The sequence below is a fragment of the Schistocerca gregaria genome, chromosome X (genome assembly GCF_023897955.1).
Source record: "Schistocerca gregaria isolate iqSchGreg1 chromosome X, iqSchGreg1.2, whole genome shotgun sequence".
Taxonomy (NCBI): Eukaryota; Metazoa; Arthropoda; class Insecta; order Orthoptera; family Acrididae; genus Schistocerca; species Schistocerca gregaria.
Window position 1 is genome coordinate 594,989,805 of NC_064931.1, and position 7,012 is coordinate 594,996,816.

Consider the following 7,012-nt stretch of genomic DNA (forward strand, 5'->3'; position numbering starts at 1 on the left):
TGCTCGGAAGTTGCTGAAGGAGCGGCCACATGTCCACTCACAGTCAGAGCGGGCGATGCCACATGGCCAGCCTCCACTTTGAGCCTCCGCCTCGTGCAATGCAAAGGCCGCTGAACCCGCCACTCCCCTTGGGGAGAGAGTGGCCCAACCACACCCCGTACCTGCGAAGATGTCTAGACAGAAGGGACTGTGGGTGAAGTATGTAACACCTGGGGTGTACCATGCGATGCACCAGACTTCCCACTGCCGCTACACTCCAAGGCAACAGCCTGAAGACGGCTGACCGGAGCCATCAGCACGTTCTGCTATTCGCAAACCAAACAGAGGCCAGCTCCTCCTGCGTCCGTACACAGCAGTCATACATCCTATCCATCATAATAAATCAACAGTTTACTTTAGAGAGTTAAGTCATCAACTTAACTAGACTGCTAATTCACTAAAGGTGGCTGATAGCTGACTAAACTGTGGTTACTAGACACGTCTTGCTGGAAACAATGAAAATGAGCACTAAATGTCTCTGGACTGTATTCAAAACGAACACGAAATCTATGGAACACTATTTCCAGTACTCGAAAATTAAAGCTTGCTAAAAGGACAAACACATGCTAAAAGAAGTGACAAGTAAGAAAAACTCAGTTAGTACTTATATTTATGTAGCTTGCTGCACAGGAGATGTGAAGCAGCCAGCTCCTTCTGTCTCCAAGATTTATACCCAACCATTTATGGCCGTGCTATCCACCTCACTCCTACAATACAATATCTTGGCCTCCCCATTGACAGCCATCTCAGCTGAACTCCCAATCTCCTTATGATCCAACACAAAGCCCACAATATACTCTGCCCCCTGAAACTCCTGTCTGGCCAGACATGGGGACTGCATCCTTCCACATCTACAAATACTTAATCCACCCCATCCTTTGTTATGCCAGAGTCGCTTGGATTTCTGCTCCTCCCACATTCTATAGAGCCCTCAAAATCCTGGAACGCCACACATTCCACCTCTCCTTCCCTATCCCTCTTCCGTCCCCCACGCGCATCCTCTACAACCTCATCCCCTTCTCCCACATTCTTCTTTCCCTCGGACACATCTGCACCCTGTACACCGTCTGCTGTCTCGATCCCCCCACCCCTGGTATCCCTCTTCCTCTCCACCCCCAGTCCATTGCTGGGCCTTTACTGTTGTGTCCAACCCTCTCTCAATCTCCAAACCTACTTCTCCTTTCCCTCTGCTACTTCACCCTAACATCTACCCCTTCTAGTAGCTATAACCCCACCTTTCTCTCCCTACACCTCAGCGCTCCCTCTCCCCTCCCCCTCCCTTCCCCTAGGTAGTTTTCCTCCCTCCTACACCCCCTCCCTTTCCCTTGCGCCCCTTCTGTGTCTCTGCACTCCCCCCTGCCTTGTCTTCCCTCTTCATCGCCTACACTGCCCATCTTCTGCTTCTTTGTGCACCCTCTTCCCCCCTCTTTCCTCTTCCTTCCCACCCCAAGCCCTCCCCTCCACTGCACCTTTCTCCCCTCCATTTTCTATCTTCTCTAGCCTCCCATCCCTTGGCAGGTCCCTACCAGTAGCTTCTATTCTTCGTGTGTGCTCCATTACAGAGTGTTTTGTGTCTCGCTCGGTTTTTTATACTGTGGCCGACTTTTAAGTTCTGTTTGACGCCACTGTATTTTAAGTGCCCCACAATTTGTCAGCTGTGTTCTTCTAACTTTATGTCAACTTTTTAACTATCCCCCAGTAAATGTCCCCATATTAGTGTCCACTTTAACTTCCATTAACTCCGTTTACTATATTTTTATTTCCCCCTTTTGCCCCTTCGTTATGTATGAGTTCCCCATTATATATATATATATATATATATATATATATATATATATATATATATATATATATATATATATATATATATATATATATATATATTCTAAAGCCACTTAACTGAAGAGTGGCGGACTGTACTGCTGGCAGCTCTCCGCTGCCTGTATGAGACAGGAGCATGGAATTACAGTAAAGCTGGTTGATCACCACAGATCTTCAAATTTCTCTCAAAAACAGGACGCTATCTTGTTCACCTGCTCATTAACCAGTGTCTCTCCAGGATATGCTCGATGGCAAAAAATCTGACCACCCTCCGACAAATCCGTCCAAAGATGTTCCAAGTCCAACTTGTGGATTTCTACATCTACATCTACATTCATTAGTTGCATTGAAGATGTGATGAATTTTGATGTAAGGCATTTCTAAATATGTGGCATGTAAATACTGGTAAGTCCAAACATTTCTTTGGAGCAAATTATATTTTGGCTAAACAGCTTACAAAGGTCATCCACAGTAACAACTGACATTGGATGTGTTTATGCACTGATGCCAACCTACACAAAAGCTGAAAATATTGCAGGCCTACACGATTTACTGTAACATCAATTCACACTGAAGTGATGCTTGGAGTCTCTCTGAAACCTATTTAAAGATGTCCCTCTGCTCTATAGTTGAAGTGATTTGAAGTCACAAGACGTACTAAAATATTCTGATTAAAATATTCAGGACTATTATACCATGGCCAGATTAATTTCTTGTTGAATTCCAACAGTTCGTCCCCATCTGAGGAGGTGGTGGTTGTAGTTTTTTTTGAAGGTCTGATGCACATGTTTACTCGCAGCTAACTAAAGTAGAATTCCTTTTCTGCATGTTTCCACCCATAGACGTGGCGTTAACATGTTTCGATAATTCGAGCGCAGTTTGCTCTTGTTCGTTGCTATCGTCCGCTATTGCTATCACTCTGTAGTGGAAGAGTGGTATGCAACATATTCAGCCTGGAATCAAATTATCATTTAGTTTCACACACTGGCCTTCCGATTAATATTATTGGGGTGTTTTGTAGCCTCTGTGGTCTCTCTGTACAGCCTTTCGTAATAGCCACTTGCGTCAACCAAAAAGCTATAATCTAATGGAAGACGTCTTCTGCAGGTGGGGACGAAACATTGTATTTCAACAAGATATTTTTCCTACCACTGAATAATAACGCGAAATATTATAGTAAGTACGAAATTTTCGACAGTGAAAGATTATATTTTACAAGGTATAGAAACTTGTTTCATAAAAGAATTACGATGCCTGAAGGCTATCGCTATTTTAATTTACGTTAGCATTCACTTGAAATGGTTTTTCCTGTGCATATTAAATTTATTTGTGTGTATATTAATATGCTCGCAACCATACTAGAGTCCACTATTGTTTTCACAATCCTGTCTTCTATTTTAACAAAACAAATAAATAAACTTCCATACAATTTAAAATGACTTAGGATTGATGAGTTAAGTGCCTCAACTTAATAGATTATTCAGACCCATTTAAAAACTGATCTTAGTTTTAACGAGTCTATAATATTTCTGAAGTTAAAGAGAATTTAACATTATGACTTATATTTTACTAATACTAATTCAGCTAATAGGTTTGCGCTACGGTTGTATGTGTCCTCCAGCAGCTGCTGAAGAAATGCTATTTTTCAAAACAATCGTTTAATTGAATTTTAACGTCGCACAACTGCTTGAATTGTTAATGTGTGCTACAGTTTTGACATGAGTAAGTGTCCCGTGAAACAGAGTATCCCACTATGGCTTTTAGTTGTTACAAAACCTCAATACATGGATACAAAATATGGGATGCTCAAACTCTTTTTAACATTTGAAATATGATTTCTCTCAGGAATCTTAAATAGAATTTCAGAAAGGTTTTATAGTACCTATTGACTAAGCATGCAGTCAGAAAAGTTGTGCTGTTGTTATAAATATGTCTAATTTGTAAGAAAAGCAGACTGTTGGTTATTAGGTACCACAATCAGTTTTGTTTCGATTATCTTCCTCTGTGTTCAAATGCTATTGCTGTACTCACTGAAATTTCCTATCTGCATTGAATGTACTGTGGATAGTTATTTATTTTTTAACAAAATGGTTCTGAGCACTGTGCGACTTAACTTCTGAGGTCATCAGTCGCCTAGAACTTAGAACTAATTAAACCTAACTAACCTAAGCACATCACACACATCCATGCCCGAGTCAGGATTCGAACCTGCGACCGCAGCGATCGCTAGGTTCCAGACTGTAGCACCTAGAACCACACGGCCACACCGGCCGGCTATTTTTTAACATATATGATACTGAATCCTTGATTATTACTGAACTTTCTATATTTAAACAACTAATACTAAATTATGTCTATGTTTGAGATGGAGAGAGATGCACGCTTGTTTCAGTCCTTTACAAATTTCAGATTATATAATCTCAATATGCATCCAGGTCTGTCAACAGCTGAGTTCCCTTGCTGCTTGTGCCACGTATATGAAATTTAACGTTCTGCAAAATATACCTGCAGCCTCTTTCACCATTCCTGTGAGGCATCTCATACTCATATATTGGGTATTTTTAATATTGTGCCAGTGGCGGATTCCGTGAAAGCTTACCTGCTTATATTTCATTCCTTTCAGATCTCTGCCTTCCATATTTAATTACTGACCGCACATTAATGTTGAAGGAATTTCTGATTGATTTTTGCCTCTCTCGGGTCATTGCAGAAGTCGGTTAAAAGACTTTAATAATGCTGTTTCAGTGATAAAAGCTGAAAGAAACATCGGTACACAAATTATGATACCATAGCTTCAAAGTGAATCATTTGCGATTCACTGATTTACCTCCTAATTTCGTAAGTTTTGTAATATCACCTATGTTCTGTTTCAGTCTCCGTCATGTGTAATTTTGATTTGAACAGTATGTTTTTGTCAGTGAAAGTTTAGATTGTATGTCATTCTAAGTACATATTAAAGTACGTAGTGCGTCTTACCTACGTTTGCATGTACGAAGTCATTAGCCGCTTTTAGACGACTATACAAAATGGTACTTCAAAAACCTAACTGACCGGAATGGTGTAAGTGAAAGTAGCGTTTTTTTTATTATACTGGTAAGTAAGATGTTAAATAAAAATAACAGTAGGCTACCTATAAAGATATGTGAAACAACATGATATGATCTGAGACTCCATTGGATCTACATTCTTCAAAATTACTTAGGTGAACAGCCTGAGGCATATGGGGCATGTCTTGGCGAAAGATTCATGCATTATGTGCAGTTTTGATACACTTATAGGTTCTGAAATCCAGCAGAAAATTGACTAACAGTGTCCGATTCCAATGGTGCCTTATTTACGAAATTTAAAAAAAATTTGAAAATAAAAATAATGACAATTCCAACACGTTTTCATACAATGCCACCATCCTTCTTATCTGGTCCATATGCGAATGGATGTTTATAAAACAAATTCACGTGCCCCTAAATATATTAAACTTTTTTGCATCGACTGATTTCTGCAAGTATTCCTAAAACTGAAAATTCTCCACAGCTGTTTTCAGTAAATGCTGGTAGTTTATATTCTCCAGTTGTTTCTAAATTTTCCATATATGCTGTTTGAAGTAACATGCAAGGCTTGCTTACAGCCCTGTGATGGCTTATTCTTCTTCTAACTGCAGAAATAATTCTTTCGTTACAGCATGTGTTTTCAAAACGGTGACACATTTAATTGCTTTCTTAAGATCTGTGGAACTTGTGGGATATCGTTTGTTGCGGGAACCAGTCCTAATTTGATGACTGGTGATCTTGTAGTTTAGTCTTTTTACCCTACAATCCAACCAACTAACGTAGGTTGATAAATATCTATATTAGATGGTATTGTGGAGAACGATGTCATAGACTAGAAAAAATATATTTCTCCTGTTGAAATATAACACTTTAAATATTGTTTATGTCTTCTGTGTTAAGGGTCTCTATGGAGTTTACAGGTAAGCAACTAAAACTGCCTAGACGGAGAGAGCAAAGTTTCTAATCTCTTTTCAGTCATGAATGTGAGGAAGGTTTATTTGTTCACCAGACAAGTTTCACGTATTCTTATTGCTCCGACAGACAAACAGAAGAAAACTGTTAAATACTAAACAGCAGCTGTTCGGTAAGTTATTCGTTAACTGACACAACAGAGGAGCGACTGGCTCAGAAAACAGTGAAACACGTTATAAATACTGTTTATTGATGTATAACACACTTATACTGACTTGCACATGTTCAAACACACTATCCACTCTATAGTGGTGTACTGAAGCCTACAAACTGGTAATACCACGTTCTTTAGCGAATGAACACACAAACGTTTCTTGTAGATGCATGTATGGTCACGATATAAAATCAATAAGGGGGTTACCGTTTTTTTCAGTTCTGGGCCTGTCATTTCACTTACAAATTTGTTATTTGTCTTTGCAATTGGTGCAAGACTGTGAAAGTGTAGTAAACACCAATAAACAGTGTTTACAATATGCATCACTGTACTCTATGTTGTGTCAACTAAAGAATAACTTACAGAACAGTTGCTGTGTGGTGTTTAACTGATTCCACAGTTTGCTAATGGAGTAGTAAGAATATCCTAAAACTGACTGGTGCTCAACTAAACTTTCTATACAAACTGGACTGATGAAAGATTATAAACTTTGATCTATCTGGCTACAGTTTTAAATATTTACCTGTAAACTACATGGAGATTCCCAACAAGGATTACAACAAAGCTGACATAAGTATAACACATAAGTGATGTATTACAACAGAAAAACACATTTTCTTAATCTGGGTCAATATTCTCCACAGTACCATCAAATATTGATATTAGCAGATCAGAACTGGTTCCATGAAAAACGTTATTCCACGGGTCTTAAGACAAGAAGTAAATGTATTGCATACAAGTACATCATTTCCCATTAATGACATTGCTCCTTCAGGTGCAATTAACGATTTATGCGTAAAAAAATGAAAACTGGAAATGTAGAACATTAAAAAAACAAAAATTGCCGTATATGACGAAAACTGTAGCTTTAACGGAAGGATAAATGGCTGTCGATTGTTCCATTTCAAATCGGACGAAAAAGACAAAGTTTACCTCTTGTTTTCTGAAATAATTAATAATTCTTATGTATGTCAATTTC